Here is a 13,873-nt window from a genome sequence, read left to right on the forward strand (position 1 = left end):
TCACCATTTAGGAGAGCCCTATAGTTTTCATCATGTGACTCTTAGTCAAATACTTAAGCTATTGGTTCTACTTCCTCCCCTTGATGGCTAGAAAATTATTTTCCTAAGAAAAGGAAAAACAATACTAGTCAATTTTCCTAATGACAATATTAGAGGGAAACTCTTGCAAAAATCCCCTAAACCTAAAAGGTTGAAGACCACATCGTGAATAATGGTGGATAGTGGTTCTAGGAACCTTTATGTAGAAATTGTACATACCTCTACTCTAAAAGAACCTGGTCAAGCTATAATATCTTACATCAATATGGCAATGGTTGATTTGGGTCCCCCAAATAGGGATAGGGATTTTCATAATTTTAACTTAATAACCGCTAGGGATGTTCATAATTTTAACTTAATAACCATAAACCTACTTGGGTCCCCCAAGTAGGTTTATCATTGTTTTTAAGGGATAAGAAATTTTTTAATTAGTAAATAGGGCATATTTAGATTAAGGTCATTTGATCACTTGATTTTATTATTATTATTATTAGTTTTTTCTTTTTGAAATTTTTTCTCATAGGTTAGATAACATATGAATCCATCATATGCATGGATTTCATTATGAGAGTTGTATGCTGGGTTCTACCCTTGTGGGAGCCACATTTGACCCCACATACAGTGTGAAAGTTTGAAATATTAAGCTCTACTTGAATTTAACATACATCTTCATAGTGGATAAGATTTCAAGATTTTTTTATTGATTTTATTATTTAGGGAGACCTTAATTTTTTGCAAAAAAAGAGGGTTCCAACACTCCCCTCAAAACATGTGTTTAAAATCAATATTGACAGTTCTTCTAGAGTTAATCCAAGTGAAGTTAAGATAAGAAGTCTTGGACATGATGATGCTAATTTTGTTAACTTCTTGGTCTCTATTGCCAAAAAAATTAGTATTAATAATCAAATGGAGGCTCTTGACCTTCTTGTAGCTTTGGAGAAATCTTGTGAATTGGGTTGGAAACAAATTATTTGTAACATAGATTCTATGATTACAGATTCTTTTTCAAACAACAAAACTTTTTAATAGTTATTTTATTTACATTTGACATTTGTGTAAGTAGATTCATTATATTTCTTGTAACTTTGATTCCATTTCCTTTATTCATATTGTTCAAATATGAAATGTGGTTGTTGGTTCTCTAGCTATATATACATTGCAAGCTCTTCTTATATGCAATGCTTTTTATTGGAATTCTTTATCCCCTAATTAGACTAATTAATTAAACGTTGATCACAATATCTTTTTTTCTTGACTTCTATTAGATTTATGACTTTGTTATGACGATGTAATTGTAATAAACCTCTTAAAATTTTTAATTTATTTACTATTTAACTTTTTGTAATTTATAATTTTTATCTTCGCAAAACTTAAAAACTAAAAATTGAGTGACCGACATTTACACATTTCAAATCCTACCAAATGTATGTGAAACACTGAATTTAAAATTTGTCGTTAATTGTTTTTATTTATTTGACTAAAGCTAAGAAATTACACATAGGAGACGAGACGAGACAAGAAACTGTTGACCAACAAACTTTCAAAAAACTGGCCTGGATGAGCACAACCATAAGTATTGTTACAATTATTGGATTTGGTTTTATTTTTGGTACTTGTATCATTTCCTGGGACACTATTTCAGACAATTTCCGTGGTTTGGCGAAATGGTTGTCAAAAGTTCTAAGCAGAAAAGGATAGAAAAATCCCTGAAAGAACAAACAACTCTCCTCTCGAGAGAGAAACATAGAAGTGGCATCTACCATTAATTAAATGTTTAAGAAAGTGAACAAATTCATCTGTCGGTGTCCAAAAGTGGACAAGGGAAGCCATCCTAGTGCACAGTCTTAAAGGGGTATGGAATGAATCTACTAACAGTCAGTTCGTAAAATATTTCATGCTTTTTGATGATAAGAATTCCATTTAAAATGTGGATATGAAAAAGCTTATGAAACCAAATTTAGAAATATTTCACAAAAACAGTTGATTGCAAAAGAAATTAGTCGATATTTAAATTTAAAGAAAAAAAGCCAATTTCCAGACATGTTCGTTATAAGGCCGGCTGTTGGAAAGCTATTTTATTCAAGGGCATTTTCTAGCTCGAGAACATGTGTACGAGAGAGGTTGCAGCTGCTCTATGGAGAAGGTTATGTTTTCCTTAAATGTTCCTCCATTTTGTAATGTTATTTGATATGGAATTGTTGTTTTCTGAAAGGGTTTTAATTTATTAAGCAAAATATCAAATAACTCCATTTGTTGAAGACTAGCATGCATGCCATTAGCTTTGGCTTCACAACAGTTGTAGCGGTGGCAGTGGTAACTCAGTTCTTACCATGCTTAATTGTAGAGTCTTGCGGTGGCACTCTAGTTTGCCTACAATTTTATTTATTTTCATACCAAATAAATTGCATTCATGAAGATTTTATTTTACAGATATTTTAATTCCATCTTCCAATTTTATAATCTGCTTGCATGTAGAGTAATCTATTTTTAGTGTTGAAATACATGCATTTTAATGCATGAACTATCTTTTATTTTTAGAGTTAGTTTTTTAAAATAAGACTTACTATTATTATTTTTTCTATGTTCAGCTTGATCGAACAGTTAGCCCATTCTATATATATGTAATTGTTTAGCCATTATTTTGCAATAAGAAGTATACGGTTTTCTTAGCTTTGTTGTTCACACAGTACAAAGCCTTTTCTGATTTGATCTTTATTTCTGATTTTATTTTATGAGTTTCATCTCCAGCATATTATAAGAGCTTTTAATTCTTTAATCTTTCAATTGGTATCAGAGCCTGCTTGCAAATTTTTTATTTGTGCAGATAACAGTTTGTGTTGAAGAAGTTTGAATGGAAATAGCAACAACATACCCTTGCAACTACCGCAGTTTACTGGAGAAAATTATGAATATTGGAGCATAAGGATGAAGACTCTTCTAAAGTCTCAAGATCTTTGAGAAATAGTTGAAGTTCGATATGCTGAGCCTATAGATCAGACTACTTATAATGCATTGAATCAAAATTAGCGTAATCAGCTGAGAGAATATAGGAAGAAGGATAATCATGCTCTCTTCAACATCCAATCTGCATTGGATATTTCTATTTTTCCTCGAATTGTAGGCATTACAAGGTCAAAAGAGGCATGGGAGGCTTTAAAACTGCATACTAAGGATCTAACAAATTAAGATTGGTACGGCTCCAAACTTTTTGAAGGGATTTTGAGAATCTTAGGATGAAAGAAGCCGAGTCTATTCAAGAATATATTACCAGGACCCAAGATATTGTTAATCAGCTCAGATCTCAAGCAAAAACTGTTTCTGAGCATAAAATTGTAGAGAAAATTTTAAGATCTCTTCCTCCAAAGTTTGATCCAGTTATGATCACCATTGAAGAAAGTAAAGATCTAACAACCTTCCAAGTTGTAGAATTGGTAGGTTCATTGCAGTCACATGAAGAGCGTATGAAGCATTCTACAAAGAGCCTAGCACAAGCTTTCCAGTCTACTGTCAGAATCGAAGAAACGTCTTCAAACCCTTCTTCTCACTCTAATAAATCTCAAGGAGAGTCTTCTTCAAATAGAGGACATGGTAGAGGAAGAGGAAGAGGTTATATGGATCGTAGAAACATCCAGTGTTGGTATTGTGACCAACAAATCTGATTTAAAAAAATCAAGAGCCAACTATGCTGAAGAGTCCTTTGAAGAAGCCAAGCACTCCACATTCTTTGCATGCAACTTTTACAAGAAACCTCAATCAGATGTGTGATTCCTAGATAGTGACTGCTCCAATCATATGACAAGTAAATATGATCTTTTTGTCAAGTTGGATCACCTTGTGAAAAGTCAAGTTAAGTTTGGTAATGATCAAGAGGTTGACGTGATGGGAAGAGGTACCCTAGAATTAACAACTAAGAAAGGTGATACTACTTTAATTAATGATACTTTGCATCTGCCAAAGTTAGAGCATAATCTCTTAAGTATTGGGTAGCTTCTAGAAAAGAATTATAATGTTGTGTTTGAAGATAAGCGCTGCAAAATATTTGACAAATCTGCTAGCCATCAACTGTAGCAAAGGCTTATATGACAGAGAATAGGATATTTCCTCTCACATTGGGTTCTACTAAGATGCATGCTCTCAAAGCAACCAAAGATGATTCATGGTTATGGCACTAACGATATGGACATTTAAATTTTCAAGGACTAAGTTGGCTTCAAAAGAAGAATATGGTGAGAGGCCTCCCTGCAATTCAGGCAAAAGAAGAAGTATGTTTAGGGCGTGCACTTGGCAAGCAACATCGAGATAGCTTCTCAAAGAACAATGCATGGAGGGAAAAAAAAACACTAGAGCTTGTGCATGATGATATTTGTGGTGACATGTAAGAGGAACCTTTGGGTAAGAATCTCTATTTTTTGATATTGATGATTTCTCACGCCACACCTGGGTTTCTTTTCTCAAGCAAAATTTAGAGGCTTTTGCATGCTTCAAGGACTTTAAGGCTTTGGTAGAGAAGCAAAGTGTGTATTCTCTTAAAATACTCAGAACAAATAGAGGGGGAGAATTTAATTATAATTTTTTTTTCTAATTTTTGTAGTACTAATGGGATAAAAAGATAGCTAACTGTAGCCTATACACCCCAACAAAATGGATTTGCTGAGAAGAAGAATCATACCATAATGGAGATGGCACAAAGTATGTTGCAGTCCAAAAATATTCCTAATTGCTATTGGGGAGTAGGAGTAGCTACCACAGTCTATATCTTAAATAGAAGCCCTACAAAGTTGGTTAAGAATATGACTCCAAAGGAAGCTTGGAGTGGTCACAAGCCTTTAGTGGCTCACTTTCATGTATTTGGTTGTCTAGCCTATGTTCATGTTCCAGATCAGACACAGAAGAAGTTGGATACAAAATCTTAGATTTGCATATTTGTGGGTTATTCCGATGCTACAAAAGGGTACAAATTTTACAATCCTGACACAAAGAAATGGATCCTCAGCCGAGATGTGTTTTTTGATGAAGGGGGAGTCTGGCAATGGAAGAAAGGTGATCAGCAATCCACACCAATCATCATGGACATTGAAGATGATCATGCTCCTCCTCTCCCCACAAGTTCAAGTGGAAGTTCCAACTCTAGTGATAGCTCAAGCATGAGCCCTCCAAGTTCTAGTCCACTAGATTCTCCAAATAGTTCCTCATCCTATCCAGAATCAAGTCCAAGACCTTTCCGAAAGGTACAAAGTTTGAATGATATTTATCAAAGGAGCTCTAATATCGACTCCACTGTCAATTTTGCTTTGTTTAATTAAATTCTGGTTGAGCCTTCTATGTATGAAGAAGTAGTTAAAGAACAAGTTTGGATTGATGCAATGAATGAAGAGATGAATGCAATTGAAAAAATAATACATGGGAGTTAGTGCAACTTCCTAAGGGCAAGCAAGCCATTAGTGTGAAATGGATCTATAAGGTTAAGTATCATGCAGATGGTTTTGTGAAAAGACACAAGGCAAGATTAGTTGCACAAGGATTTGCCCAAACACTTGGAGTAGATTATTCAGAAACTTTTGCTCCTATTACAAGATTCGATACAGTCAAGATTATCTTGGCTATTGCTGCACAACACAAGTGGCCAGTTTACCAGATGGATGTGAAATTGGTCTTCTTGAATGGTTACATTGATGAGGAGGTATATATGGACCAGCCTATTGGCTATAAAATTTCAGGTAAAGAAAAGGTGGTTTACAAGCCTAAGAAAGCTCTTTATGGATTGAAGCAAGCTCCACGTGCATGGTATGCAAGGATTGACAGTTGTTTCTTGAAGAAAGGCTTCCATCGCAGCCCCTCTAAGCCAACCCTTTATATCCAACAATTCGATAATGAAATTCTTATTTTTTGTCTTTATGTGGATGATCTTATTTATACAGGTAATAGCGCATCTCTCATGAAGAAATTTCAAGCTGACATGAAGAAGGAATTTCAGATTTCAGATTTGGGATTCATGCATTACTTTCTTGGTGTGGAGGTGCATCAAAATTCTGAAGGTATCACAATTTCTCAATCTAAGTATGTTGCTGATTTATTGAAAAAGTTTAGAATGCAATCATGTACTTCAGTTGCCACTCCTGTAGTACTTGGTGAAAAATTGTCTAAGGAAGATGCAAGCTCTAAGGTTGATGCCACATTATACAAAAGTTTGGTTGGGAGCCTTATGTACCTCACTACTACTAGACCTGATATCATGTATGTTGTGAGCCTTATCTCTCGGTTCATGCAAGATCCACATGAGACTCATTGGCGAGCTGCAAAAAGGATCCTAAGGTATGTGAGTGGAACACAAAATTTGGGCATTAATTACTCTCCTACTGACAAGTTTGAGCTTCTTGGTTATACAGATGTAGATTGGGTCGGTTCAATTGATGATCGAAAATCTACCTCTGGTTATGTTTTCTCCCTTGGTTCTGGAGAAATTTCATGGAGTAGTAAGAAGCAAGCAATCGTGGCTCTCTTCCACAGAAGCAGAATACATCGTAGCAACTGCAGCTAGTTGTCATGCCATTTGGATATGTAGGATCCTGGTAGATCTTCATTTGGTTCCAAAATATGCAACCACCATTTTTTTGATAATAACAGTACCATTGCCATGACAAAGAATCCAGTATTTCATGCACGCACCAAACACATTGAGATCCGACACCACTTCAATCGTGATTTAGTGCAAAAAGGGCAAGTGAAATTATAGTTTTGTCCTACATCCGAGCAAGTTGCCGATATTTTTACCAAAGCCCATCCTACAGCCAGTTTTGTTCAATTACGAACTCAGTTGAGTCTCATCTCCGTTGTTCATCCAGGGGGAGATTGAAGACTAGCATGCATGCTATTAGCTTTGGCTTCACAGCAGTGGTAGAGGTGGCAGAGGTAGCTCAGTTCTTACTGTGCTTAAATTTAGAGTCTTGCGGTGGTACTCTAGTTTGCCTACAATTTTATTTATTTTTCATACCAAATAAATTGCGTTCATGAAGATTTTATTTTATAGCTTTTTTAATTCCATCTTCCAATTTTATAATCTGCATGCAGAGTAATCTATTTTTAGTGTTGAAATACATGCATTTGAATATTGCATGAACTATCTTTTATTTTTAGAGTTAGCTTTTTAAACTAAGACTTACTATTATTATTTTTTCTATGTTTAGCTTGATCGAACAGCTAGCCCATTCTATATATATGTAATTGTTTAGCCAATATTTTGCAATAAGAAGTATACGGTTTTCTTAGCCTTGCTGTCCGCACAGTACAGAGCCTTTTCTGATTTGATCTTTATTTCTAATTTTATTTTCTGAGTTTCATATCCAGCATAGTATAAGAGCTTTTAATTCTTTAATCTTTCATTTGTCACTGTATGCCGAGTTTTCTTTGGATAAGCACCTAAAAGAGAGACTAGGAACTCTCATAATTTAAAGTTTTTCAAAGTATATTTTGAAAAACAATATTTTTATTTAATGCAGACTGCAAGACAAGGTTGCAATAATAACAGGCGGATCGGCAGGCATTGGAGAGGCCACTGTTCGGCTATTCGCAAATCATGGAGCCAAAGTCATTATTGCAAACATTGCGGAGGGCGCTGGTATAAAGTTGGCGGAATCCCTTTCTCCCTGGGCTACATATATCCACTGTGATGTGAGCAAGGAGCAATATGTAAGCGCAGCCCTGGATTTGGCCATGGAAAAGGACGGAAAACTTGACATCATGTATAATAATGCTTGAACCATCGACAAACAAAAAGTGAGTGTGGCAGAGAATGATATGCAGGATTTCGAGCGAGTGATGAATATCAATGTAAAAGGAGTAATGCACGGCATTAAGCACGCAGACCGTGTTATGATCCCCAACAGAAAGGGCAGCATTATCTCTACAGCTAGTATTGCAGGAATCGCAGGAGGATTTACTCCTTACGCTTACGCTGCCTCTAATCATGCCGTTATTGGGCTGACTAAGAACAGTGCAGGCGAGCTGGGTAAATGTGGAACACGAGTGAATTGTATTTCTCCAGCTCTAATCGCCACAGATCTGGTATTTAGTTATGTGCGAGAGACCCCTTCAGCAAAGGCAAAGGCCCAGTTGGAAGCCAATCTTAAAGCAGAGGATATTGCAGAGGCTGCTTTGTATCTGGCTAGTGAGGATTCCAAATATGTGAGCGGTCATAACATGGTAGTGGATGGGGGAAGAACAGTTGTATTAGATGAAACTGCAGTGTTTGGAAAGTACTACTTTGAAATCTATTCAAAAAAATGTTGGCCTACCCTTTTAGTCAGAAAATCATTGTAAGGTAATGTCACAGTGTATTTAATGTTAGTTGATTAGAATATAAGTTTTCGTTGTTTAAACAGAAGTAAACTAAACTGTTCCTTAATCGTAAGAGTGTGTTGACACATGCAACCTGTTGCGTGGTTTTTAGTTTTCCTTAATCTATATTTTTTAAAGCTCTGTTGATCTCAGCCTTTGTTCTCTGAATAATTTCATTAGTTTTTATAAGGTAGGATATTAATGCATTCATTCATTTTTTTTTATTAATTTAACAAATTATTACAAAGAACTAAAATTTTTGAGCAATATTTATATAGTTTGCATTTAATTTTAATTTTAATTTTAAATGATTATACAAAACTATTTTAATTTCTTTCTATTGGTTAGACTAAGTAGTGTGAAAGTATAGCATAATTTGCACAAGGATCTTGTTGAAAGAAAAAAAGACAGAACTTGCAGAAAATACAAAGAGAAACAGAGATAAAAGTAGAGAAAACAAAGCTTCCAATGAATGAATAATTCTTCATTAATTGATTCTCCAAAAATTACATAAGTTACAATGAAAAAGAAGTACCTTAAAGACTAAAATTAAGAAGAGGCAGAGTTTGCAATGCACTCCTTGGTTAGCCTGCATGCAAACTAGAAATTCGTTATTAATGGAGAAGATTGCATAATCATCAGTCATTCACAAAGAAAATAAGAATTGATGCTAACAACCCCCTTAAGTCTAACTATAGAGACAAAAAAGAGGAAAGAGGGAAAATGCTGCGAGAATGAAACTCCCCCTCAAAATAGATCCTAATAGTGCATGGCAGCTATTGTGTTATAGTATCTTTCACTCCAAGAAAATATCAAGAAAGTGAAACTTCTTCTTTGTGAACATCTTTGGAAAGATGTCAGCAATCTGGTGAGATGTGGGACAATACTACAAGTCAATGACTCCATCATGGATCAAAGCCTAGATGTAGTTCATATAGATCTTGATGCATTTGGTTTGTTGTCACTATACAAGATCTCTACAAAACTTCAAAGTACCTTGATTATCACACCAAATGATAGTTGGGCAATGAAAAAGGATATCAAACTCAGTTAGAAAATTCTACAACCAAATAGTTTGAATGGTAACACTGAATGCACCTCTATATTCAGCCTTTGTAGATGATAAAGAAATAGTTGATTGCTTCTTACTTGACCAACAAATGGGGCCAAATCTTGAACTAAAAATATATCCTAAAGTGAAATTTTGAACAATGTTTTTGATAAAGATAAACGGGTTTTACATGGACCCAAAACTAAAAGTTTTACAACAACTGGCCATTAGCCAAACAAACATGAACCAACATCAAAACAGGGGAGCACCTGCGAGAAGTCACAAAAATAAAAGAGATGCAATCACACAAGACAAAACAAAAGAAAAACTCTCATTTAAGAGAGAGCACCAGATCCTTGTTGTTCTGGATGAAAATCTTGTTGATTTCCTCCAGTTCCTCCATAATGAATATGGAGGTACCCTTCTTGTTGCTCTTGCTTCTGGTTCTTGAACTAGGACCAATGGTTTTGTTGTCTCCAGCAACCATATCTTCCCCTCCAAGATCTTTCACTAGTTCAATGTGGTAGGATCTGTAATCAGCAACCATGGCATTGATCTTTTCAAGCCCCTGTATACTATTGTTCATGGCTTCATTGCTTATGTCAACTGGGTTCTTGTGATTTTTCTTAATCTTCACCATAGACTGCTCCACCTTTTCAATCCTTTGTTCGTGATTGCATTTCATCACCTCGACATCCTGGGAGAGCTTTTGGGTCATAATCATGAGTTTCTCAAATTTGTTGGGATCAAGGGAAGTAGTGAAGATATCAATACTCTTTAAACCCCACTTTGAGGCTATCAATTTCACGCTCCACCCACTTCCAACAGCTCTCTTGGCTTCTGGTAGCTTCCATAACCAGATTCATCAGGTTACCAGTCCTCTGTATCCCAATGTTCTCTTATTTGGCCATGGTCTCATGTTTTTCTTTTAGGACATTGATAGGGATGCTCAATTTAATTCCTTGATCGGAAATCTTTGGACAATGGTCCTTAGCCACTAGCTTTTTATTTTTAGAGAGGGGATTGGCCTTAGAGATTAGTTTGCTGGTGGTTTTGTATTTACTAGCCCCCCATCTGAGAGGATTCTTGTTGCTAAACGTCCTAGGTGTGACCATCATCTCCCCTTCATTCGCAGGTTTATATTCAGGGTCATCAAGAGGAATCCCACTTTCTTCCAATTCCATTTCCAAGTCAGAAACATCCTAGATATTAGTTTGTTGGCCAGTCTCAGAAAGAGGGGGCACAAGTTCAAGGGATTTAGTGTACTCTATGATGAGCACAGTAAGCCCCTCATGGAGAACAATGTTGTTTGGATTCTTCAAATGTTTTTTCAGACCATTTTCAAGAGAGGAGGATAGATAAAAAGGAACAAAAATGATTTTACCATGCCTAAAGTGATTTAAAATGGTAAAATGATAGGAAATGTTTTTGGCATATCTGCCATTGAGCGTAATATACCTCATGATGAACTCTGCCATGTCAGCCCAGGGAGCCATAAGATCTTTCCTGTTGTAGTCGCCATCAACCATCTTGGTAACTCTAGAGTGCTCCTTGTCTTTGTCAAAGAAACTCGTCAAGTCCTCCTTCCCAGTTTTTCTGTCCCTATAAAATCTTCTACCAGTCGTCGCTAGACCAATTACCATCGCATATTTATTCTCTTGTTCAGAAAGACCAATAGATTAGGAATAGTCAAGTGAGATATTTATTCTCTTGTTCAGAAAGTATTTGGATCAAATATATCTTCTATTGGTGCTCATCCTTCTATCTCCTTGTGAGGCTTAGTGCATGGATCCCATTAAGACTTAGATTGTACACATGCATGGTTGTTGTGAGACTTTTATTGTACCAGTATTTCTGCTATTTGAGTATCCAGGTGATGCTTAAAGTAGGTTGTCTCTATGGCTGATCTTTATTTTGTTAATGTGAGTGATTCATTGTCATCGACATTGGTACCTAGTTTTGTCACACTTTAACATTATTGGTGCAGCATTGGCTCTCTTTATTTCTAATGGGAAGGTATTTTGGTCAACATCTTAGACCATCTTTGTAGGAGATTGTAAATTGAGGGAGGGTATTCATGGTCTCTCTTCTTCTCTTATGTTGGGGACTTTTTCCTTACATGAGATTTTTCTCTTCTCATGCATTAATGAGAGCATTGTGTGGTTTCATCTCTCTTTTGGATAGGACATTTATCACATTGAGTTTTTCTCTCTTTCTCCATTTGTGATATATTTCATTCATTTGATTACATTTGCATTTGTACATGGGTACCTAACATGACCTAGTAGTCAAAACCCATCTTGCATTGTTATCTTGAGTCTAAATTCCCCTAAATTGCACTTAAGGGGGGTGTTGGTGTAAATTATGTCTCATAATTACACCTTTCTTAAGTTGACTTAGGATAATGCATCTCATAGTAGTTTTGATATGAGACACTTATGGAAGTGTACACATAGGGATGATTTATATAGGATAAATTCCACCTTTTGTGGTCTTATCTTGTTGTTACATTCCACCTTCGATAGGTGATTCACCTCTTGTGGAAAAATTTATTATTTCTCATACCTACACCTACCTACCCTTACCTACCCTTGTTTTTCATTGAGGCACATGTCATGAATGTGTGCTCACATATCCATATGGCCTTTTCTTTATAAGAATGCTCATCTACATTGTATGTAACAACTTTTCATGATCCAGTTGATCAATATTTTGCATCACTGATAGGAATACAGTTTATTCTTGTCATATTTTGTTATCTCTTATTTGTGTTATCAATTGGACTCAAGATCTTGGTAAATTCTCACACTTTCATTTTTTAAAAACTATTGCTCTTTAAAAATATTTAAGTAACCTTCTTTTAATTATTAAATAATTATTTTTCTCTCTATTAAACATACAAACTAATATTTTTATTAGATTAAAATAGGATAGACCCAAGCCATTACATAACCGTCAGATATGTGCTCAAAGTGAGGATCTCAGAAGAAGTGAGACCACCAAGACCAACAACACCAAAAAATGATAGACCCTTTTTTGAAATGTGATTTTAACTAAAGAAACAAACTGATGAGAGCGGGGTTCTTGACAAGCTAAAATCACCTAATTAGAATAGAGGGGTTTATGAAAGAACCCCAAACCATCCTCTTGAGAAAACCCCTTGTGATAGGACTATAGTAGCCAAGGGAACAAATAACAACTAATGGATTTTGAAAGGCTTATTGCAACCTTTTATCTAAGGGATCTCGATGTTTCTCTAAAGAAAACCACAAAGAGAAACATGTGATAGGAAAATAACTTAGAAATTACAGGCACACAATAACTAATATAACCAAGAAATAAAATAGTACAAAACAACCTAGAGGGTTTGAAAGGCATCCCTAAACCTTTTTTCTAGTGGAAATTCCTACAGACAATACACTATGTACCACCTGAATAGGCCTAACATAGTCTTCAGAGTAGGGCACATAGTCTTGCAGGAGAGGACCTACATGCAAGGTCAAGAAGAAGCCATTGTTGTTTCCCACACCTCAATAGGAAAGGCAAGAATAGAGAACTCAATGAAATATGAAGAGAAAACTAGAGACACAACATGCGGGAAGACCTAAATAAAATTTACCTCCATAGGGCCAAGAAGATCTCTATAAGTATCTCCACTCGAGAAAACACCCACACCCTCTACCACAACATATAAATCTAGAATGCTCAACATAGACCTTGGGGAGGACAACAAAAATGCCACTTGGAGTTTATGGACAACTCCATATCTTCTAGTAGACCAAGCAAAGAAGGATTGGTAGACATAAAATAACATAGAGGCACCACACATCACCATCAACTAATGACTAGCATCAAGGACATCGAGGAAATCCAAGCACGCAAAAACACCCCAATAGGGGATCTGATATTCTAAACCCATGGTTGCATTAGGTAGAGCACTCATAGAAAGGTCACAAGAAGAAGTAGTTCCAAGGCTAACAAAGAACTGACCCCAAACACTAGGAGAAGCATAGACAGGAACAAGACTATAAATCTAATAGGATAGGAAAAGGAACACACTCGCCAAACATAGCCTTGAAACATACCTCATAACCCACAATACGATAGACACAAGGTGTAAAAATAGAAAGGAACCCTAGGAAGCAACAAGAACAAAAAGTTGTTAGCCTAAAACAACAATCTCAAACTCCCTGATACAAAGACCATATAAAGACCCTTGCAGAAGGGGAATCCCCACAACAAACCAAACCAAAAGAACTAGAAGCAACAAAATGTAAATAGGTTCCACCAAAAGTAAATAGTCTATAAGTAGCCACTCCTAGCAAAACAAGAGAGAAAAAAGGCTTAAAAAACCCCTAACAAAAAAAATAGGAGAGCAAAAAAGGAAACCCTAAAATACCAGAGACCTAGAGAACGACTTCCCTCTCAGCAAGAAAATCAAGATAAAAA

Source organism: Cryptomeria japonica, chromosome 7 (genome assembly GCF_030272615.1).
Source record: "Cryptomeria japonica chromosome 7, Sugi_1.0, whole genome shotgun sequence".
NCBI classification, from domain to species: domain Eukaryota; kingdom Viridiplantae; phylum Streptophyta; class Pinopsida; order Cupressales; family Cupressaceae; genus Cryptomeria; species Cryptomeria japonica.